Genomic DNA, 24,959 nt, shown 5'->3' with positions numbered 1-24,959 from the left:
AAAGAATTTGAACAGAAAGTGTGCTAAAATTTTCTAAATACTCTGCTTACCCACTAGAAAGCTCATTTTACGAATATACTTACTTCCTTCATTTTACTGAAATGGCTTAAGTGATAAAGTATTCACAGGGTGGTACCACAAGAACCTGAAAGATAGCAAAGAAGCAGTTCCACGACCACTGCACTACCCACCCCTCTCCACCCTCCAAGCTGTCAGACACAAAAATACCTGTGTCCTATTATTTGTTCCTGAACCTTACTAGGGACCACAAAATGGTCCTACATCTGATATCTGGTCCTATCACCACTCAGCTTATATCCTATCAAATATCTTTAAAGTTCAAATCTCCTCTAGCTTTGTTTTGTAGTTCCAGCCTTGCAATGATGGGGTTAGGCTCTACAGGTATACTGCCTGAGATTTATGAGCTTAAGAACAAAATAATGGGCTACAAATACAAAAAGAAAGTTAAAAAATAAAAATAAATGTTTAATTAAATGTTTTCAGATAACACATCAATACTAATTATAAAATACATTTGTAACATTTTCATTACATTTGAAAACAATCTGTAGACTAGATTTTCTCTTAACTTAGAGCCCATTTCTAAGTAAGTGTGATGGCCAATAACACTAAATTAAATAATTACAAACGTGAATTACAGAAGCATAGACTTACCAAATGAACCAGAAATTTTACTTCTATGTATATACGCAAGGTAGCTGAAAACACGTGTCCATGGAAAAACTAGACACGCATGTTCACAACGTTATTCATAATACCAAAAAAGTGGAAATAATCCAAATGTCCATCATCGGATGAATAGATAAGTAAAATGTGATATATAAGTCATAAGATTATTTGGCAACAAAAAAGGAATGAAGTACCGATATATGGTAAAACATGAATAAACCTTAAAACATTATGCTATGTGAAAGAAGCCAGTCACAAAAGACCACATGTTAGGTGATTCCATTTACATGAAATGTCCAGAATGGGCAGATCTATATCAACAGAAAATAGATTAGTGGTTGTCTAGAGTTAGGGTAGTTGGGGAGAAACAGGTAGAGGACTGCTATGGGTACAGAGTTTCTTTCTGGGATGATAGAAATAGAGGGAATAGGAATATTCACATGGTCATACAGGATAAAATTCTAATGCCTCAGTCTCATTCTCACTCCCATGCTCAGCCACCATATCCCGCCACAAGGGACAATAAATAACACACATTCATTAGGATATTTTATACACATATTTGGACTATTATTCCCCTTTTACATAAGTGATACATAGATATGGTCTTTTTTTTTTTTTTTTTTACCTTTTTTAGGCAAATGGTATTATACCATTCATACTGATGCATTCTGCTTTTTTCACTGAATAGTGTACTTAGGAAAGCATTCCATGTTAATATAGAGGATTTCTTCAGTTTCATAGCATTCCATTGTTTGGATACATCTGGATACATTCTAAAATAATTGGCATAGCATGTGATGAAGCCACCAAAATTAAAATGTCTAGCTTAATGTCAGCAACTTTAAGTTAAATGTTTTTTAAAAATAAATTTAAAAAAATAATTATTATTTAAGGGAAACAGGGGAAACAGATGTGGCTCAGGCAGTTGGGCTCCTGTATATCATATGGAGGGTCCAGGGTTCAATGCCAGGGCGCGCTGACCCATGTGGGAGTGCCGCCCCCACGTGGGAATGCCACTGCACTTGTGAGTGCCACACCATGCAAAAATGCCATCCCACACAGGAGTGCCAGCCGACAGAGAGAGCTGGCACAGGAAGATGATGCAACAAGAGACACAGAGGAGAGACAGTAAGTAGACATAGCAGAACAGGGAGTTGAGGTGGCTTAAGAGAAAGATCGCCTCTTTCCCATTCCGGAAAGTCCCAGGATCAGTTCCCAGAGCCACCTAATGAGAATACAAGCAGACACAGAAAGAACACACAGCAAATGGACACAGAGAGCAGGCACTGGGGGGTGGAAGGCGGGGGAATAAAAAAATAAAAAGTTAAGGGAAATGGATGTGGCTCAAGTGATTGGGCTCCTGTCTACCACAAAGGTCCAAGGTTTGATATTCAGGGCCTCCTGGTGAAAGGCCAGCTGGCCTGTGCAGGAAAGTGGCCTGAGCAAAAGCTGGCCCACGCAGAGTGCTGGCCTGTGCAGGAGTGCTGGCCCACACAAGAGAGCTGGCGCAGCAAGATGATGCAAAAAAAGAGACACAGAGGAGAGACAATAAGAGATGCAGCAGACCAGGGAGCTGAGGTAGCACAAGAGATTGAGCGCCTCTCTCCCACTCCAGAAGGTCCCAGGATTGGGTCCCAGTGCCTCCTGAAGACAAGACAAGCAGACACAGAAGAACAACACAGAGAGCAGACAGTGAGTGCAAAACAACAAGGGGGTGGGGAAATAACTTTAAAAAAAAATTTTTTTAATAATTAATAGAGGAGGGCAAACCAGTGTACCAAGCCCTAAGTGTTGTTGCAAGTAACTGAATTTTTTCCTTCAAGGAGTGAAGGCTGATGATTGCCATGGGTCCCGAGGGAAGGGGTAAGGAGGAATAAAACAGATGGAACAAGGCATTTTGGGGGAGATGGACGCGTTCTACATGATTGTGCTATGATGCATACAGGCCATGTTGAAGTGAAAAGTTAATAAAAGTGTATAGTCCAAAATGTAAACCATTTACCATGGTTAGTAGCTATGTTTCAAATTTGTACATCAGTTGTAACTAACGTACCATCACATATATGTTATTAATAGGGGGAGGGAGAAAAGGGGGAGGATGATGTGGGTACATGGGAGTCCCCTGTATTCGGTATGTGACTCTACTGTGACCTAAAACTCCTTTGAGGACAAAATGGGAAAAAAAAAAAAAAGTAAGACACTGGGGAATAAACAGAAGACAATGTCACCATACATATAGGACAAGAGATTTTATAGTGATGAAAGGGAAAATGTTTTAAAATTTTAAAAAAATATTTTTATTATCCCAAATTTTTATTTTTCAATTTTATTTTTTTGTATTTTTGAACAAGTTTTGGATCACAGAAGGGTTACAGCTGTGGCAGGGAATGATCACTGGTGCAGGGTATCAGTGATGGGGGCTACATGGGAGGAAGTTCAATTGGTCACATAAAAGGCACGTGTTCAAATGTTCATGGGGCATTGTCATGGTGGGTGGAGATTCACACAATAACCCAAGGAATATAAATTCCCATCCTAGGGAGCTCTGCCACTTTCTCTAATAGATCAGCAAGAATCCCCTGAGTACAAGGGTAATGACTAGTGAAGAAGGATGGTCCACTGACAGGCCCTTGATTTTGATGACTGCATATGAACCTTTACTCTTGACATTGAAACTTAGCCTAGTATTAGAGGTGCCAAAGAGTTGCCTCCTCGGAGTCTCCTTATTGCTCAACTGTGGCCTCTAACCCGAACTCAGTATATAAACACATTACCTTCCCACCACCGTGGGACGTGACTCCCAGGGATAAGCCTCCCTGGCAATGAGGGATTACTACCAAGCACCAACTAAGAATGCAACTGGAAAAAGACTTGACCAAAAGGGGGAAAAGGTAAACACAAATGAGTTTGTTCATATGGCTAAGAGACTTCAAAGAGAGTTGGGTAGTCATTCCAGATGTTAAGCTTATACATGTCTCAGAAGGATCTCTTTGACTGCCTCAGTAGATACTACCCCAAATAGTGGGGCCCCTGAGGGCTTTGGAGACATCTAGGCACTATAGTCAGGGCAGAGAGCTCAGGATTTGGTGCCTTGCCAAGTGGCCCTACTTTGAAATTTATGCTCCCCAGAGTGACAGAGTTGGACTCAGCTGTGGTTTCCCTACACATGGTTCTTCTGTCCTTTTAAATGAACCTATAATTAGTACTAGAGTTGGTCTCTTATCCCCAAGACTTAAATCTTTAGGCTGTCTATGTGCCAGGTAGGTCCTGAATCTCATCAAGTTGCAACACCTACTCTGCAGTTCATTGTTCTAACCCAGGACAACCAACATGGAGGTAATGATGGACAACTACCATACCAAGGAACTTAGAGAGTCTACAACTGCAAGCAAGGGAGTCCCATCCATCAGCCCTATGGGATCAAAGCCCCCTCTCAATTAGAGGTAGAGTAGACATCACCATTCCAGAATCCTCAGGATTGAGGAATGAACTATGGACTAAAGTAGACTTACTGGTATTCTACTATAGACTTATCGTGGTTCTAGCAATGGAAGAAATTATCACTGATGTGGAGGCAGTGGCTAATGGAGGTTCTGAAGGCAAGGAGAGGGAAAAACAGGTGTAATACAGAGGCATTTTTGGGACTTGAGAATTGTCCTGAATGACATTGCAACAACAGATACAGGCCATTATAAATCTTGTCAAAACCTACAGAATTGTGCAGGAAAGACTGTAGACTACAAAGTAAACTTTAATCCATGCTTGGTAGCAATGCTCCAAAATCTGTTCATCAGTTGTAAAGAATGTACCTCACTAATGAAGGCTGTTGTTAAAGTGGGAAAATGTGGGAGGTGTAGGGAGTAGGGCATATGGAAAACTCCTGTATTTGTGTAATCTAAGTATCTTTAAAAACACACAAAAATAATAAAATTCAAAGATAAAATAAATTAGGGGAAGTAAATGTGGCTCAAGCAGTTGGGTGCCCACCTACCATGTGGGAGGTCCTGGGTTTGGTTCCCCATCCCCCCAGAGAAGATGAGTAAGACAGAGCTGGCGAGGAGAGCTGATGCACCAAGACGATGACACAACAAGATGATGAATAGACACAGAGCAGACAGCAAGCGCAAAACAATTGTGGGGGTGGGAGGGAATAAATAAATCTTTAAAAAATAAAAAAAATTTTGAAATAAATTAGTAAGATCTTTTTACATTGACTTTAACAGGCTTTCTTTCAAAGGCTTTGGTAACACAATTTAAGTATATACCTATTGATCAGAAAGGAATTTGCAATATTATCATTAGCAAATACCACCTACTAAATGCCTTCAGCATGATACATTTCATGCTATACATATTATACAAAGCACTACTAATCCTCTTATCCTGCCTGTCAGCAAAATCTGGACTGTAGGAACTCTATGGACAATCGTATTTCTTCAACAAATAAATTGTGCACAACACGGGGTGTACAAAAGAGAGAAAACGCAAAGTGGTAATCAAATTAAAAGAGACTTAAAGACACAATCAATCACAATGTGTAGACTTTATTTGGATCTGGATTTAAACAAACTCTTTGTAAAACTGAACACAATCCCAATCAAAATCCCAACAGCCTACTCCGCAGAAATGGAAAAGCCAATTATCAAATTTATTTGGAAGTGTAAGGGGTCCCAAATAGCCAAACAAATCTTGAGAAAGAAGAACAAAGTTGGAAGACTCACACTTCCTGACTTTAAAGCATATTTCAAAACTACAGTGTTCAAAACAGTATGGTACAGAAGCGGACTTGGCCCAATGGTTAGGGCATCCGTCTACCACATGGGAGGCCCGCAGTTCAAACCTCGGGCCTCCTTGACCTGTGTGGAGATGGCCCACGCGCAGTGCTGATGCACGCAAGGAGTGCCGTGCCACACAGGGGTGTCCCCACGTAGGGGAGCCCCACGTGCAAGGAGTGCACCCCGTAAAGAGAGCCACCCAACGTGAAAGAAAGTGCAGCCTGCCCAGGAATGGCGCCGTACACACAGAGAGCTGACACACAAGATGACGCAACAAAAAGGAACACAGATTCCCGTGCCGCTGACAACAACAGAAGCAGACAAAGAAGAACATGCACGCAGCAAATGGACACAGAGAGCAGACAATTGGGGAGGAGGGGTTAGGGGGAAAAGGGGAGAGAAATAAATAAAATAAATAAATCTTAAAAAAAAAAAAAAAGAAATACCATTATGACCCAGCAACCCCAAGACCCAAAAAATTGAAAGCAGGAACTTGAACAGATATTTGCACACCAATGTTAATAGCAGCATTATTCACAATTGCCAAAAGGTGGAAGCAACCTAAGTGTCCATCAACCAATGAATGGCTAAATAAAATGTAAATGAAAAAAAAAAAAAAAAACAGTATGGTACCAGCACAAGGAGCACTCTATCAACCAACGGAATCAAAGTGAGAGCTCAGAAAGAGATCCTCATACTATGGCCAACTGATTTTTGACAAGCCTGCCAAGTCCACACAATTGGGAAATAACAGCCTCTTCAACAAATGGTGCTAGGAGAACTGAATATCCATACACAAAAGGATGAAATAAGGGAAGCGAATGTAGCTCAAGTGATTGAGTACCCACTTCCCACATGGGAGGTCCCAGGTTTAGCTCCGGGTACCTCCTTAAAAAAAACACAAAAAACCCAACTCAGGAGAGCAGATGTGGCTCTTGTGGTTGAGCACTGGCTTTCCACATACAAGGTTCCAGATTCAATCCCTAGCACGGTACCTCAAACAAACAAACAAAAAAAAACTGAAAGAGACCCCCTATCTCACACCATATACAAAAATTAACCCAAAATAGATTAAAGACCTGAAAGTAAGAACCAGGACTATAAAACTCCTAGAGGAATACATAGAGAAGCAACTTGGGGATCTTGTATTGGACAATGATTTCTTGGACTTTACACCCAGAGCATAAATACAAAAGTAAAAAACAGATAAATGGGACCTCCTCAAAATTAAACACTTTTGTGCACCAAGATTCTGTCACAAAACTGAAAGACAACCTACTCAATGGGAGAAAATATTTGGAAACCACATAGCTGATAAGCGTTTACTATCCAAAATATATCAAGAAATCCTACAACTCAACAATAAAAAGACAATCCAATTTTTAAATGGACAACAGACTTGAAAAGACATTTCTCCAATGAGGATACGCAAATGGCTAAAAAGAACATGAAAAGATGCTCAACATTACTAGCTATTAGGGAAATGAGCTATCATTTCACATGCATTAGAATGGTTACTATTGAAAAAAATAGCAGTCCTTTATTGAAAGTTAATTCCTAGCCAAATGTTTTTCAAGTACTGTACCCCTTCATTTCTGTGTCAGAAGCCCAGGTTCCCTGCCTTTTCAGCAGAGAATACCAGGCACAGAGACAATGATAACCAAAAGGCTGATCACATGTGTTTACACCAAGGAGACATGTTGAATGTTGTGTCCCCTCAGTATTTATGAACCCATATTCTGCAATTATAAGCCATGTAAAGTGGGGCTCACCAAGAAGTCTGCTGGATTATTTCCAAAACATGCAAAGGAAGGTCAGGCTCAAAGAAGATTAGGTCTGCAGAGACTGAAAAGGAAGTTGATGTTGGCATTTGTGTTCTCATCACCCCTCTTCACAGAGCACTATTCTACAGAACTTGCCATGCAACCAAGCAATGAACAAAGCATCTTGGAAACATCCAGTAAAATTGTGCAGAGCACCTTCTCATCTATAAGCACTGTGAAGATCAGGATGGCTTAGGAGATCCAGGGGCCCATCTTATGTGCACATTTCTTTCCCATTAGCAGTTCTCACCGCACATCTCCTATTGCACAATGCTGATCAGCTCTAGATGGCAAACATATTCTAATTTCCATAATTTACGGCCAGAGTGAGCATCATTTTAGTTGCCTTCCTGATCAACACAATGTCATTTAAAGGGATGTATTGTAAAGGAAATTGCTTGTGTTTTGTGATGACTGCCAACCTTTTATTTGAAAATTGTAAACAGTCACATGAATCACAGTCTTTTATTGTCCTAGGAGAAATGGAACATTCTCACTTGAAATACATTGTATGATGTGAAATCTGTTGAAATATAGGCTGGTCAGCACTAGGAGAAAGCCTCCATGAATACAATCTTGTTAACTTTCCTTTTGCCATTTGGTAGTAGAGACAGAATAGATTAGGTTGAACAACCAACACTGCCCTTGTTAAGCCAGAAATATCTGAATGATCTTTCTCCTCAGGTGTGACATGGTATTTATCAACATTCACCATTGTTACTAAAATAAAGTATATCTTTCATGCACTGAAAAAAAAACAACAGAAAACTACAGAGTTGGAGAGGGTGTAGAGAAATAGGAACACTCATTCACTGCTGGTGAGAATGTAAAATGGTGCAGCCACTGTGGGAAACAGTTTGGCAGTTCCTCAGGAAGCTAAGTACATAACTGCCAGATGATCTGGCAATCCCCCTATTAGGTATATACCCAGAACTGAAAGCAGGAATGCAAACAGACATTTGCAACCAATATTCATAGTGCCATTATTCACAACTGCCAAAATATGGAAGCAACCCAAGTGTCATCAACCGATGAATGGAAAAAGAAAATGTAGTATATATTATTCAACCATAAAAAAGGAATGAAGTCCTGATACATGTGACAACATGGATGAACCTTAAGGATATTATACTGAGTGAAATAAACCAGACACAAAAGGACAGATATTGTATGATCTCACTGATATGAACTGGTAACAATAAGCAAACTCATAGTTTGAATCTAGAATATACAGGTTACTAGGGGCTAGACTGGTGTTAAAGAATGGGGAATTGATGCTTTATATGTATAGAATTTTCTATTTAATGTGGTAGCACATTATTGCATGTAATTAATAGCACTGAAGTGTATATAAATATATAGGAAAATATATATATAAGTAATTGAATATGGACAAAAAGGAAAATTTCAGGTCAAATACATAGTTTCTAGAACAAAAATTAAAAGATGAGCCCTACTGTAGATGAACGGTGAACAGATTAACAGTGAACCCTGTTGTAGATAATGGACTATAGTTAATAGTACTGAAAAATGTTTTGGTCGGCCATATTTTAACTGCCTCCCAAAAGTATAAAAAAAATTCCTGACTATTTCAGTATTGATCATTACATAAAAATTTGGCAGTTCCAAATATTAACAATAAGTTATAATACAGGGGAAGTGGATTTGGCTCAAGCAATTGGGCTCCCATCTACCACATAGGAAGTCCAGGGTTCGATACCCAGGGCCTCCTGTTGAAAGCAAGCTGGCCTATATGGTGAGCTGGCCGACGCAGAGTGTTGGCCCACACGGAGAGCTGGCACAGCAAGATGTCACAACAAAAAGAGACACTGAGGAGAGATAATAAGAGACACAGACCGGAGAGCTAAGGTGGCGCAAGAGAATGATCACCTCTCTCCCACTCCAGAAGGTCCCAGTATCAGTTCCCAGAGCTGCCTAATGAGAATACAAGAAGACACAGAACACACAGCAAACGGACACAGAGAGCAAACAACAGAGGGGGGAGAAATAAATAATGAATCTTAAAAAAAAAAAAAGATATAATACAGTGGCCTAAATTGCTTTCAGATAAGTTACAAGATAGTGTAATTCATTTTTAAAAGGATATTTAGTGGGTTTAGAGCAGGGTGAACTCTAAATACATAAAATAAGAAAAATACTAAGACCCATAAAAGCATTATTAACTTTGCATTATTTTCTATTTTCATAAGTAGATATAAAGGTAGAGCTAATAAACTTGTTTACTCTGCCTCTGGCACACTCTGACCAAAAATACTATCATCGTAGCGTATTAAACTCCAAGAATGCATCTAAACATGTTCACTTTAATGCACCACATGAGTGAACCATCAGCTATACCTAAGAGATACCTTTGTCATTTGGAAAATCAAGGTGCAATGCTTTTTGTCACAGGAAGATTTGACCAACAGAGCTCTAAGTACTCCACAAATGGCATTTTCATCAAATGGCTCTCCTGCTTAAGAATTTCTAGTTAGTAAGTTTAAAAAAAAAAAAGGGCAGAGTTAGGAAAAACACACAAAAAAGAGAAATACAGCATTCTGTCATCAACCTCAACCGGCAAAAAGTATAGCAGGAAAGGGGGAAAACATTAGTCTCAAATAAAAAAGGGGTAGTGCATGCTTGAGAATGTACTTAACTGAAATAAAAATTAAAGATCCTTCTCTCCTACGTGATTTAGATTCTCCCACAATGCTATACAAACTACTTTTTTTCAAGTTTTCACATCTCTTATCAACTTGAAGTTTAAACTTTTTCACTCACCTTCTCACTTTACAGGAAATAATCTAAGCAAGAATTTTAAGTTGTCGACTAGCCTTTTAAAATAATTATTCCCATATATATATTTCATGTTAAGTTAGAGAACTTGAGCTTGCATGAGTCCCTCAGTGGTAGACAAGCCCACTTCATAAGCATGCTAGACAAAGCTGTAACCAACCATCCTTTTACAATCAAAACATTAACATATTTTTCTAGGCCACATCTTCTATCCAAATATTAAATAGGGTTACATAATCAAACCATCCTCTCTCTGCACAACCAATGACCTGCAATATGTATTATCCTATAAGGAAACTAAACTAAATCACATGTACTAAAAAACCTTGGATTTAACCATGATATACAAAGAGATGCTACAACTCAACAATAAAAAAAGACAAACAACCCAATTAAAAAATGGGCAAAAGACTTTAGTAGACATTTGTCCAAAGAAGAAATACAAATGGCAAAAAAATACATGTAAAAAAATGTTCAACATCACTAGTGATTAGGGAAATGCAAATCAAAATTACAATGAGATATGACTTCACACCTATTAGAATGGCCACTATTAAAAAGACAGAAAACTACAAGGATTGGAGAGGATGTGGAGAGATGGGAACACTTATTCACTTTTTTCGGTTTTTGGGTTTTTTTGTATTCGTTCTCACGTAATCACTGATGATGGGAATGTAGAATAGCACAGCCACTGTGGAAGACTGTTTGGCAGTTCCTGAAGAAGTTGAATATAGATTTGCCATGTGGTCTGGCAATACCACTACTGGCTATATACCCAGAAGAACTGAGAGCAATGACAGACATCTGCACATTGATGTTCATACAGAGTTATTCAAGACTGCCAAAAGATGAAAACAACCCAGGTGCCCATCAACTGATAAAGGGGTAAACAAATTGTGGTATACAAACAACAGAATATTCTGCAGCTGTAAGAAGAAATGAAGTCGGTAAGCAAATGACAACGTGGATGAACCTGGGGGACATTATGTTGAGTGAAGTATGCCAGGCACAAAAGGACAAATGCTGTATGACTGCACTATTATGAACTAAATATACTGTGTAAACTCATGGAATTAATAACTAAAATATGAATCACCAGAAAACAGAATGAGGTTAGAGAATGGAAAGCTGAGGGTTAACTTGTGTAGATTTGGTAAAAAGGTTGTGTTAATCTTTGGAAATGAATAGGAAAGGTGAAAGCCCACCACAGTGTCTGTAACTAGAAGTGCTACTATATGGGTATGTCAGTGGTTGAAAGGGAAAAGTCTACAGTCATGTATATTACTATAAAGAAAGATTAAAAATTTAACATGGCACTGCATAGCATAGTAAAATCTCGTGTGACATATGAACACGGGTAATATTGCATAATAAGACTGTTGTTCTTTAGAACTGACCATATGTTATGTATGTCAATGTTATAAGATGTTAGTATCTTAAAAAAATTATGCTGAATGAAAGAAACCAGACACAAACTACTACATATTGTATGATTCCATTTATATAAAATGTAAATACAAATCAATTTATAAAGATGGGGGAAAAAACCTTGGATTTAAAGTTTTTTGGCTCACAAATATAGGCAAAAATGCTAACACTAGAGGTAATTTTCTTGGCTTTATTTGACAAAGTTTTTTTGTTATGGGATTCCATTGCTTTTATGAGGGGAGGGGAATCACACTCCAAGGAGTGTCTGGTGATTTTCTATTGATCAAAATAAATACAGTCCTTGCCTCACCCTCCAAATCTTATCAACCTTATTTATCACTACTTCTCAAATGGTTCTTTATTCCAGACAAAGTAATCTATTTGCCAGATTTTACAAAATATATCAATTCACACTTAAGGTACTGGCACTGCTATAGAAGACAGGGACATGGAAAAATAATAAAAGAGTATAGATACAGCTATGGCAGATACACATCAATTATCCCACTAGCAACTCTGCTGACACTTCTGTAAATCCCTGTTAAAAACAAAAGACAGGAGAGTGGGTGTAGCTCAGTGATTAAGAGCCTGCTTCCCATGTACAAGGTTCAGTTTCAATCCCTGGTACCTCCCAATGAAAAAAAAAAAAAAAAAAGTCCAGCTTTTGCTATTGACTATATAATCCCAAACAATCCCATTCCTTCATTAGATGTCACTTAAGACAAAGTATAAAGACAATCCTACAAATTACCAGGAGTAAGGAAGGAGAGAGTATAAAGGGAATTATTGCTTAGTGGATACAAAGTTTCTGTTTGGTGTGATGGAAAAGTTTTGGTAATAGACAGTGATGGTAGCACATCAATGAATTAATGATAATACCAATGAAGTGTATATTTGAAAGTGGTTTAAATGGGAAATTCCATGTTGCATATATATGCAACTGGTAAAGTAAAATAAAATGGCCCCCTTAAATGGGCATTGCCAGGAGGAACCCCTTCGGGAGAAGGGATTTTCCAAAAGACAAAAACAAGTGACCTGCAGAGGCTGAGAAAATAGACCACAGCCTTTAGCATTGCAGATAAGCCTTACTAGATAATAAACCAGTTTTGGTTCAGTAGAGATCGCTTATAAGAATGGACAAGTATACCACACTAATCAATGTATACCTGCTCCCCATTTTGTAAGACCTATCCCCCATGTAAAATGGAAACTTAATAGTCAGCCAATCAGAACATTTCCTCACTTGCTTCCACACTGCCCTGTATGAGCTTCCCCTTTCCACTCCCTCCATGGAATTCCCTTCTACTTTCTGAATGCAGTGCTGCCAGATTAATGGTAAAGTTCTTCTTATACCACAATAAAAATTAAAAAACAAAATGGAACAGCATACAACACAAAGCGTAAACCCTAATGTAAACCATGGACTATAGTTAATAATTCTAATAATGGTTCATCAACTGTAGTAAATCTTCCACATAAATGCAATATGTTAATAATAGGAAAACTGGGAGTGAGGTATAAGGAAATCAGTACTTTCTGCGTAAATTTTCTGTAAACCGACAGCTGCTCTAAAAAATAAAGACTTAAAAAAAGAAAAAAGCACTGCTGTTGGAGCTGTGCTTCCTTTTAATCACAATAGCCAACTATAAAACCGTATCAGTCTATCAGTTATACTAGAGTTGTGCTAGACATCCTATCTGGAACTTCAAGGATGAAAAAAATAAAACACCACCTTTAAAGAGCAATTTATACTTTGTGGAGTACAGAAGTTCAAATGTGGTGTTAGTGACATTATTTTCCCAAAGTACTTGAGAAAATTTTCTCCATTTTCCCTGACCAATAAATAAATTAAAAGAATAAAGGCAATTTAACATATTAAGTTAAAAAAAGTTGATAAAATAAAACCCATTTCCCAGAGAAGAGACACTAAGCAGGATGTACTCTGCCCATTCTTTACCATTATCATTAAGTGTCTAGTCAGAGTTGTTAATAACAATAGCAGCAACCATTTATTAACTGCATATATTCCATAAACTATGCTAAATACATTAGATACATAATCACATTAATCCCTCACAATAAACCCGATGTAGGTACTATTATATTCCCCTTCTTTAAAATGACTAGATTGAGATTTAGAAAATTAGGGCAACAATCACATACTATTTTAGCAACCAGAATTTGAACCTGGGTCTATATGGCTTCAATACTAAGCTCTTATCCACTGCCCTCTACCACATCTTTATCATCTGACTCTGTAGAAACCAGAGTGGCTCAGAGAAAATAAACAGATGGATAGTGTAGTCCTCTATAAAACAAGTCACCCTGAAAAAGTTAGGTGTCTTAAGACTAAGAAATGTTCTGCTATATATATTAAAACATAGGAAAAAGAAAAAAACCATGGTCTCAAGAAATTAATACTCTAAATTGGCCCTATCGATAACAATGTGATCCTAGGCAAGTTCCTATTTATTTTTCTCCATCTGCACAAAATAAAAACTTATAAAAAGACAGTATTTGTAAATACATTTCAAAGTCTTCTGAACAATGCTAAGAAAAGGCAGTATTATATTCTACTCTTCCCCGTAATTTTACTTTCAAATCCATGTTTTTGAATCTAATGAAGATCAGAATTGTACTGCTGCTGAGATTTTTATACAGTCACTGTTTCTCATATTTTATTGCCATATTACTTATTTTAAAAGGTTTTTCTTCATTTCATTTTTCTCATACGCAGTTTCTTTTAATGCTTAGGTAGGAAGAAATGCAATCCCTTTTATCAGAGTGCTTTTATAACTGCTCTTTTTTTGTCCCTCTAAAAATTAACTTTAAGCTAGTCAAAGTTTAAAGATATCTACAGTAGTGTCACGAGAAAGCCATCTATTGATATCCATGCAAAAATTACAGTCCCAATTATAAGTGGTTAAAATCTAGATCTTATGGATGACAAAGTTCTGATGCAAGAGGTGTCTAAATCTTAGTGCACAGTGCTTTTCTTTCTCAAAAATTTAAATGGGGGGAGCAGGTGTAGCTCACTGGTTGAGTGTGTGCTTCCCATTTACTAGGTCCTGGGTTCAATGTCTGGTATCTCCTAAAAAAAAAATTTAAACAGATGCTTACTAGTCAAAACAATACCTGGAACTACCAAGACAACATGTCATTATTTTTGGTGCAAAGTCTTACCACTTAAAAGTGAAATATTTTGAGGGACAGCTAAAAAGTTTCTTAGGACTTTGGACTACTTGAGGATGTTTTACTTGTTTGCCATGTTGTTCATTATTTTGGCAACTTATGCTATTTACATGATTACAATGACTATCAGAAAAAGTATTCTCTAATTTCCCCCTATCAGAGAAAGCAGTTATAAATAAAGGGGGGGAAGGCTAGCATTACTCCTGTGGTATTCGTCTGGAACCTGAGGTATTGATATAAAAGAACTCATGATTTTTAATACACACACACGCATACACAGATAGGAAGATACAGAAATAAGCCTAGATGTATGTAAGCATGGTTTAGTATCCATACACATGCTGCCAACTCTATCCACTGAGAGGGCCCAGGAGCAATGACACCCTAGTAGCAAGGAGCACAGGAAGCACCCAGACCTTGATTTCTAAATACTATCCTCCCATAAAAAGGAACCAGAGCTCCTTCCAGAAGTAACTGATACCAGGGCTGGTGCAGAGAAAACACAAGATGAGCCTGGAACATCTTACGGTACCAGAAAATCAAGAAGTGAGAAAAGAGGATGGAAAGGACAAGGAATCAACCTGAAGGAACTCCCAGGAGCAAAAGCTGGAACAATTTGAGCAATATAAAATATGATAGCATTAGATTATAATCCACAGAAAAAAAATAAATATCTGCAAGTCCATATAGATATAAATAAATTACCAAATAAATAAATACAGAGAAAGGATAGCTCTTCCTTATAGACTTCCAGTAAGTAGAGAAGGAAATGAAAAAAAATACAGAATCACCATTAGACTAGCATGACTATAACAACTGCTACAGGATAGATCTATAAAAGAATGATGAAATTAGTGGACAAAAGTTTGAGAATTGGATATGTGTATAGTTTCCAAGAATCTCCCCTAAGCTATTAATTACAAGAAAAAAAATAGTAACTTTACAAGTGGAGAAACTTGACAGATATGGCCTTAACCAAGTAAGAGTTATCATCTGTAATAGGAAATATAGACATCCTGTAGTCTGGACATGATGCCTTGAGTAGGGCTCAGACTCACTTCCGTAGTACTTTTGACAGAAATGCACAACCTCAATCTAATTATTAGAAAACATCAAACTCAAGGTGGAAGACATTCTACAAAATTACTGACCTGTATTCATCTAAAGGGTGCAAATAACGAAATAGGAGAAAAGACTGAGGAACTGTCACAGATTGGAAGTGACTAAGGCAGCATAACAACTAAATGCAATGTCAGATACCAAGCTGAATTTTGAAAAAGAAAAAGAACATCACTGGAAAAATTAGTGAAATTCGAACAAGTTCTGTACTTTAAGTAACTGTATTGTACCAATGTTAAGTTCCAAGTTTTGATCACTGTACTCTGGTTATGTACGCTGTTGACATTAGGGAAGCCTGGGTAAAGGATATATATAAGCTTTCTGTACATTTTCTATAAGTCTAAAATTATTTCAAAATACTTTTTTAAAGTAACTATACTCTCTTTAACTTAATGAATTAAAACAACAGTGAGATAACTAGACTGATCAAAAAGGGAAAAGACACAAATAACTAAAATTAAAAATGAAAATAGGGGAAGTGGGAGTTGGCTTAGGCAACTGTGCTCCCGCCTACCACAGGGGAGGTCTGTGGTTTGGTTCCCAGTGCCTCCTAGACAGCGAGCTGGTGCAACGGGAAGGCGTGGCAAGCTGACACAACTAAATGACTCAATAATAGACATAAGAAGTAAAACATAACGAGAGACACAACAAAGCAGGGAACAGAGGTGGCTTAAGTGACTAGGCACCTGCCTCCCACATTCAAGATTCCTTAGGTTCCTGGTGACTCCTAAAGAAACAAAGAAGATAAACAGACAGAGCAAGTACAAACGACAAGGTGGTACAGAGATATAAATATAAATAAAATAAATCTTTGGAAAAAAAAATGAAAATGGTGGGAGCAGATGTGGCTCAAGCAGGTGAGCGCCTGCTTCCACATGGGATGTGCCGGGTTCAGTTTCCCATACCTCCTAAAAACAAAAAAACAAGCAAGTAAACAAACAAACAAAAAACAACTTGGAAAACGGACTTTGGCCCAGTGGTTAGGGCGTCCGTCTACCATATGGGAGGTCCGCGGTTCAAACCCCGGGCCTCCTTGACCCGTGTGGAGCTGGCCATGCGCAGTGCTGATGCGCACAAGGAGTGCCTTGCCACGCAAGGGTGTCCCCCGCATGGGGGAGCCCCATGCGCAAGGAGTGCGCCCGTGAGGAAAGCCGCCCAGCGCGAAAGAAAATGCAGCCTGCCCAGGAATGGCGCCGCCCACACTTCCCGTGCCGCTGACGACAACAGAAGCGGACAAAGAAACAAGATGCAGCAAATAGACACCAAGAACAGACAACCAGGGGAGGGGGGGAAATTAAATAAATAAATAAACCTTTAAAAAAAAAAAAAAACAACTCAGGGGAGCCAATGGGCTCAGTGGTTGAGCACCAGCTTCCCACTTATGAGGTTATGGGTTCAATCCCTGGCCCTGGTATCTCAAAAAAAAAAAAGGAAGAAAGAAAATGGTGATGTCACTACTGACCAAACAGAAATAAAAAAGATTATAAGAGAATACTATGAAAAACTGTATACCAACAAATTAGATTATCTAGATGAAATGGAAACATTCCTAGAAATGCACAAATTACCTAAACTGAATCCAAAAGAAATAGAAAATCTCAGCAAACCCATAACAAGCACAGAGATTTAATCAACAATCTAAAACCTTCTGCCTTCTGTTATCTATTACACTTCTCTTGAATTTTTCATTTCAATTTTTTTACTTTTCAAGTCCAAAATTTCCATTTGGTTCCTCTTTAAATTCCTATCTCATTATTAAAATTATCATTTTGTTTATTAAAATGAAACATTGATAAACTCAATAAATATTTAGATAGGGTATAAACATTTCATTCATTGAAAAGCAATCTACAATAAAAAAGACAAGTCATTGAGTTAATAGAAACTTATTGAGTATCCACTATACTCCAGACTCTTCTACCAGGTACTAGAGATGTTGCCTTCAAGAAGCTTACAGCCTGGTGAGAGAAGCAAAATGGTAAAGTGTCAACCTGATTTTTTAAAAAATCTGACACAGACCCAATCAGGCTATAAATCAATGATAAAACAACAGTGACATCATTTTAATACTAAAGCATACAAAAATATATAAAAGAAAACATCTAAATATTCAAATAGGATATTTATACCTATACATTTAAAGAGTTTAGGTACATATTATAGTCTTGTATGTGAGAATTAGTGTCTCATACTTCAAAAAGTACTATTTTTAATCAAAGATTATATTTTTCCAACGTGGAAACAAGCTGCTTACATTAATTTCATGTAAAAAAAAAAAAAAGGAATAAAAGAGAGGTAAAACAAAAATCAAAACAAAATAAATGGTTCTTCGTCAGTAACAACCTGAAAAAAAAACAGGTCAATCAATTTGCATAGAAAGTATCTAAAGATAGCTAAGGAGAAATCAAAATATTATCTAATAGAGAAAAATTATAAATTCAGTAGGAAAAGTCTCGATTTTTAATTCTTCAAAATAATACAGTTTAAAACAATTTAAGAGAAAATATTCTACCTCCTCTCCACAAGCGACTCAATCAACACTGTTCAAATGTACCCCAAAAGTTGCTGTAAATGCCAACATCATGATCTTAACACTACCTATTGTCTCAAAACTTTTAAAGAGTCAGAAGATCTGCACTGTCCTATCTCCAATAGGCTTTCTTTCAATTAAAAACCAAATATGAAGTAGTGATGTAAGGATGACTCTAAATAGTTTCAAAGATAGTTAACACAAAGATTATCCTAACATCTGTAATGTTAGAAATACTGCTAAAGATTCAAGTCCAACTGAAGAGCCAGATGACTCTTAACAAATATTTTAATTATTAACTGATTACTGAGAGAAGATTCATCTCAAGTATCAATAACTTGTCATAAATCTCATACTAACATTTCAAATTTCTGCTTGCTTTTCCTGGATTTATCATTAGCCAGTAAAAGTATTTATAACATTAAGATTCCAGGATTGCTCGTGTCATGTATTTACTTGAACTTAACTGATAGTACATATATGAAAATACTGCTTTTAATCATTAGCATTTTTCCAATCGATAAAGAAAACAGGCAGGTAAGAAATATGGAACACACAGTGAAAACTTTTGGAAAAAGTCTCACAAAAATTAACAGTTCTTTCAACAACGCCACATCTTTAAGTCAAAAACTCTGAACACAAAGTCAGACAATACTCTAAAAAATACAAAGTGCCAAAGCAGGCAAAAAAGTACCATTTTTGCAAAGTGGGAAAAAGATAGTATATATATATTTGCTTATACGTACACAAAATATATCTTTGGAAGGATACATAAGAAACGGCTAACATTGTTTGGCTCCTAGGAAAACTAGGTGACAGTGGAGGCTGACTTTTAATTCTATAGCCTTTTCAACATTTAAAATTGTGAACCACATAAACAGTTTCTATATGAAACATAAATATAATAAATGGATAAATGCTGATGATTCCCCATCTCCGTCTTTCCCTCCCCACTAGAATTCAAGTTGTATGAAGGCAAAGATTTTTGTGTTTTTTTTCACTACCATATCCACACTGCTTGCCCACAGCGAGTTCTTGAAAACATTTGCTAACTACTGAATAACCCTTCAACTTCACCACAAAATTCCACACTTGTATATCCAACTGCCTACTTCTTATCTCCACTCAAAGGTCTGCTAGGTCCAACCTAACATGTCCAATCCAGCCCCATCTTCCACTTGTTTGCCTCACCTGTTACCCATTCCCCACCTCACTACACTGTAGTATCACCATCCTCCAGCAGATGAAGCCAGAAATCCAGGAGTCACTCCCCTACCAACACACTCATTTAAACCATGACAAGTGTAATAAATACATAACTCTAAAATATATCTCAAACAATTTTATCTGTTTCTACTACTCCACCACTCTGCCACAGCCTTCTCACTAGTCTCCCTGCTGCTCTAATCCAACACCACCATCACCCCACCCCACCCCCAGCCCCTAGATCCAGAATATTCTTTCTAAAATGTGTATCAGACCATATCACTCCAGCTTTAAAAGAACTGCAATAGCTTCTCAACAAATAAATGCCAAATTCCTTTGGACAGTAAGACTTCGCCTGATCTGGTCCCTGGCCATGACCTAACCTCTTTCCATTGCCTGTACCCAAGTCTGATACCACCTCAGGGCCTTTAAATTTGTTGTTCCCTCACACAGCAATATACCTCCCTGAGAATTTCCAAAGGCTAGATGCTTCTTACTTTTCGGGTATCATGTCAAAAGTCGCTTCAGAGATGCCTTTCCAGGATCACAGTAGCTGAAGCAGTCTTCTCCCAGTTACCACTATAATTCCCGTTTATTTTCTTCTTTGCACTTATTCTCTGAAAGTATTTTTATTTCTTAGTGTCTTTCTTTTCCTCACCAAAACGAAGCTCCAAGAGGACAGAAATCTCAGTGTCTTGTTTACTGTTATATCCCTAATGCCTGCAACTTTGCTTAGCATACAAACCAGGTTTATAAATTAATAAATGTCTGCTTACTGGTAGATAAAACTGACTTTAAAGAAAGTTCACATTTAATTTAGTGATAAACTAGTGAAAATAAAAAACATGGAGAACTATTTTTATATTTATGAAATTGCAAATACCAGAGAGGGTAGAAAGTGAAGTAGGAGTATTTCCAATGCATGTGAACATGAAGATATTAAAAAGGTAGTATTACATACTAAAGAAGTAAAAGTAGAAATATTTTCACACACATGTGGAAATGTTCCAACTAATAAACAGCATGTGAATAAAGTATAACTCGAAGACATGTTATTTCATCTGTGACAGTGATAGGACCTTCCAAACACTGCACTTAGTAAAGAACTTAGATTCTAAATTGTAAGGACTAGTCTTCTGGATGTCTTTCAAGGTCTTGTGTGGGCAGTAGTCAATGTAGGACAAAGTGATTATTTCCTGGATTGTACTATGTAGGTTGGGGAAAGGTCTCTTTCAAAGATTTTTATATTGGAAAGTGAAAGCGTCTATAGCGAATGGTAGTAGTTTATATTTATCTCTTGAATTTAAACTTACAGGGTCCTGCGCCTTCTGACTGGTAGTAGTAACCGATGGGGAAAAAAGGAGGATGTAATAACAACAGTCTGCAATTCACAATGTTTTATTTGCATGCACGTTTGTGAAGGTGGTGGGGAATGGTGAAACTTCCTAGTGTGTAAGCAACTGCTCGGAAGACTAAGGATCTTATTTCACTAGACCCTAAGCGTTGAGACAGGAGGTCTAGCGTGTAAACAGGGTATTCCTCCCCAAAGCTATCAATCTTCGCTGTCTACGGAAACAAAAGTGAAAATACTTGTGGTAAGGATGTGAGAGATTGATGCCACCCCCCACCCCACCCCCACCAACACAGAGTTGTGTATTCGTATCAGCACGTAATAAAGCGGATAAGTACACGCACTCTCACCTTCCCTCTTTCGGAGGAAAATGGGGCGGAGGGAGGGGCGGCCGAGGCCGGGTAGGGGAGGCCCGGGCTCCAACACAGGGGGTGGCTAGGTTTAGGGGTCAGGGCTCAGGACAACTGGGATTTTTTACCGGAGGCTATCCTCCCTGGCCACCCCCTTCCAGCGCTCTATCCTCCCCCCCTCCTCGCCCCCCAACTCCTTTCCTCCGTCCGCTCCCCGCCACCCATTAACAGAGAAGGGAAGTTTCCCGGCGCCTGCAGCCGGGTTCCCCGACCCTCAGCGGGGTTACCTTCTGCAGAAGCGGGACAAGGGGCAGGGGAGAAGGGGAGGGGGAGGCAGCGCGAAGGAGTGAAGGACGAAGCCCCCGGCGGTGAAGGTGGGCGGCTGCGGCGGTGTCGGCGGCGGCTGTCAGCTCGCGTTTCCCCTGCTCACAGCGCTGCCATTACTGTGCCGCTGAGGCCGCCTCCCCGGCCGGCCGCCGCCACCTGCCCAGGAGACGTAGGGGGGACAGGGGCAGGCAAAGCCCGGGCGGCCCGCGCGCCGGCCACTCACCTGCCTGCAGCCCGCAAGGACAGCAAAGCCAAAGGTCGCCGCCAGCCCCTTACGGGAGACGGGTGGAGGGGGAGGGAAGGAGAGGGGAGAAGGAAGGACCGCTTACAGAGACCCTTAAAACAATCGTCCTCCGGATCGTAATTCTCCCAACACACACTCTCCGGATCTCCCTCGTTCGTCGCTGCCAGATCTCCCCTCGGAAAGCAATGGTAGAGTCCACGTTACGGCAAGCGCAGAGAGCCCGGTTTAGTGCAATTGCGAAAGGCCGCGGAAATAAATACTAGAAATGACTCTGGGCGGTGCTCTCTATTAATGAGGGAATCACGGCTCGCAGAAGTCAAGAGACACGGTATTCACCAACTCTGGGGACTAATAAAATGATGGCAGAACGGTGTTTTCAACAAAAGTAGTTCCCTTGACTTGTTGCAGACCTGTGAGAATATTCTAAAACACCGCAATCCCGCGTTTCCATAGGGTTTTCAAATGATCAGAAACATGTTAGCAAAACTCCTTTCACTCTGACGGTTTCCTTCTAAAGGGTATTTCTATCCATGTCTGGGACATGAATATATTTTCAATTATACTTCTCTTCCAAGCCTTGTTCTCTAGTTCCCCACATTGCCCCGCACCTCAGCCATACCAGTCTGAAAGGTTTTTATTCCTTAGAGTCTTAAATGGCAATGTTGACAATATACAAATATCCATAACCTTTTCATATACTCTGGGCCCCAACAAAACCCGGCTTTAATCCTCATTTACTTCTCATATCGGCAAGATCTCATTGGCCAGCCTCTTATTTATTTGAGGGTTTCTAGCAAGTCTTTCCCTTCTAATCCCTTGTTTTTTCCCAACTATTTCTACCAATCCTTCCAGGCCCATTTTAAATCCTGTCTCCCGACCTAATAAATCCCGTCAATCGTTCTAATCTGCTTCTCATGGCAGTTAAGTGTGTATTTATTTCAAATATTATTATATATCAAAATTGCTTCAAGTTTGTTTATGTTACATGACATTTTCCTCACCTGTTCTTCCTTTTCTAATTCAGCGATTCTCGAAGTGTGGTCTGCAGACCTCTGGAAATCCCCCTTCCATGGGTGCAGAGGCTAAAAACTATTTTCATGATAATATCTGTTCTTTGAGTTTTCTGCTGGGATTACATTTACACTGTTGGTGCAAAAACAATAGAAACATCACAGGCGCCTTGGCAGAGATCAAGTTGGAGACACCAATCTGTCCTAGTGGACATTGGATCATTGTATTTTTCACTCCCACACACTCCAAGTTTTAAAAATGGAATTGGCTAAGGAATATCCTTGAGGAAGTACTGAAAAGTAGGAATTGTGTCAATACGGACCCTTGGTACACGTCTTTTTAATAATTGTGAAAACTGAGAAATTGGCACATACTTCTCCTGTATCCCTAAGTTCCATCATTGTCTTGAAGAAAAGCAGTTGTCTGAAATGGGAACTGAACTGTTGCTTTTTCCATGGAATACCATTTTTACTGTAAAGAACAATTGAAAGACAAACATTATTCTGACTTGGGAATTGACGAATATTTTCCCAAAATGAACGAAGCAAGCTTAATACGTCACACAAAACAGTGCCTCCTGAAAAAATAAAACAAGCAAAACAAACAGTTGAGCACTGGCTTTCCACATAGGAGGTCCCAGGTTCAATCCCCAGTCCAGGTACCTCAAAAAAAAAAAGACTTTTCTGATGAGACTGTGGTGCTGTTAATGAATGTGTCTTTTTGATGTTTATAATGAACCATGTCAACATATGGATAATGGCCATAATACGGTGAACTAATATTTTCTAAATGACCAGTGCATATTACAAAGCCATGCACGGATGAAAGATACATTCAAAGCGCACAATAGACCAATGGATATATATAAAACAGAACAAAAAGTTCCTTGATGTGGTTTCAGTTTCCTCACTGCAGTTAATCTTTAAAAAACTACCACTTGTCCGTTTTTGCTGTAGTATCAAAGAATAGCCAGGGAAGGGGATGTGACTCAACTGATAGAACATCTGCCTACCATATGGGAGGTCCAGGGTTCAAACCTGGGGTCTCCTGACCTGTGTGGTGGGCTAGCCCACATGCAGTGCTGCGGCGCACAAGGAGTACCATGCCACGCAGGGGTGTCCCCTGTGTAGGGGAGCCCCATGTGCAAGGAGTGCGCCCTGCGAGGAGAGCTGCCATGCACAAAAAGCACAGCCCACCCAGGAGTACACACATGGAGAGGTGACGCAGCAAGATGACACAACAAAAAAGAGGCACAAATTCCCGGTGCCACCGAGAATGCAAGTGGACTCAGAAGAACACACAGCAAATGGACACGAGAGCAGACAACGTGTGGGGAAGCGGGGGATGGGGAGAGAAATACATAAAATAAAAAAAATTTTTTTAATGTATGAGATTAGGAAAAAAAAAGAATATCCACAATTATCCTAAAGATTATGAAATTCTGTTTCTAAGGTCTAATTCTCTTCACACAGGTCAACTAAAAGCCCATACAGAGAATCTAGTTGTCTTCTACCTCCCACACCTTCAAAGCTTACCCAACCTATATAATAGGGTAATTTCATTTGGGAAAAAGTCATTAACATCCAAACCCTAAATATTAAATTGAGATCATTCCTCTCTCCCAGAAAAGCAATCATTTCTGAACTACCCTTCAAGTCTCTGCTTTTAGCAATGGTTGGACTTGATCCCCAATTCTAGTTGATCTATGAATGTTTTCCTTCTTTTACTTTTTAGCAAAGACTATGTATATTACTTTAAATTTGTTTAAGAATATGGTGATACACGGAAAAATTACAACTAATGTAATTTATAGATCATAGTAATATTATAATATTTTTTGCAACAATGGCAAAGAAGATTCAGCAATTCTGAGACAACTGTAGGTGGGTATAAGGGGGTATAGGATTTTTCCTTTGAAGTAGTGAAAACATTCTAAAATTGACTGAGGTAGGACAACACAACTCCGTGATATAAATGAGAACCACTGAGTATACACTTTGGATGGATTGTACAAAGCATGGGGCTATATAATGCAGGGAATCTAGTGGTGGAAGAGAGACTATGATTAACAGGACAAATACGAGAATGTTCTCTCATGAACTATAACAAATGTC

The 24,959-nt window shown here is 38.7% G+C and overlaps 1 protein-coding gene across 5 annotated transcripts in view; it reads right to left on the bottom strand.

Annotated features, from left to right (window-relative positions):
• Window positions 1-22,021, bottom strand: part of CUL2 (cullin 2) — a 98,510-nt gene extending 76,489 nt beyond the window's left edge. For 2 of the 5 annotated variants that reach the window (XM_058297686.1, XM_004476126.4), the window contains exon 1: window positions 21,551-21,753. The gene's annotated coding sequence lies outside the window, so the exon portion shown is untranslated. Of the gene's footprint in view, window positions 1-83; window positions 101-21,550; window positions 21,754-21,813 lie in introns of those variants that run through there. The other 3 variants (XM_012518654.3, XM_023583974.2, XM_058297688.1) reach the window with 3 other exon arrangements.
• Between the last annotated feature and the right edge of the window lie 2,938 nt (window positions 22,022-24,959).

The sequence above is a fragment of the Dasypus novemcinctus genome, chromosome 5 (assembly GCF_030445035.2).
Source record: "Dasypus novemcinctus isolate mDasNov1 chromosome 5, mDasNov1.1.hap2, whole genome shotgun sequence".
Lineage (NCBI taxonomy): Eukaryota > Metazoa > Chordata > Mammalia > Cingulata > Dasypodidae > Dasypus > Dasypus novemcinctus.
This window is presented reverse-complemented; position numbering and strand designations above follow the sequence as displayed.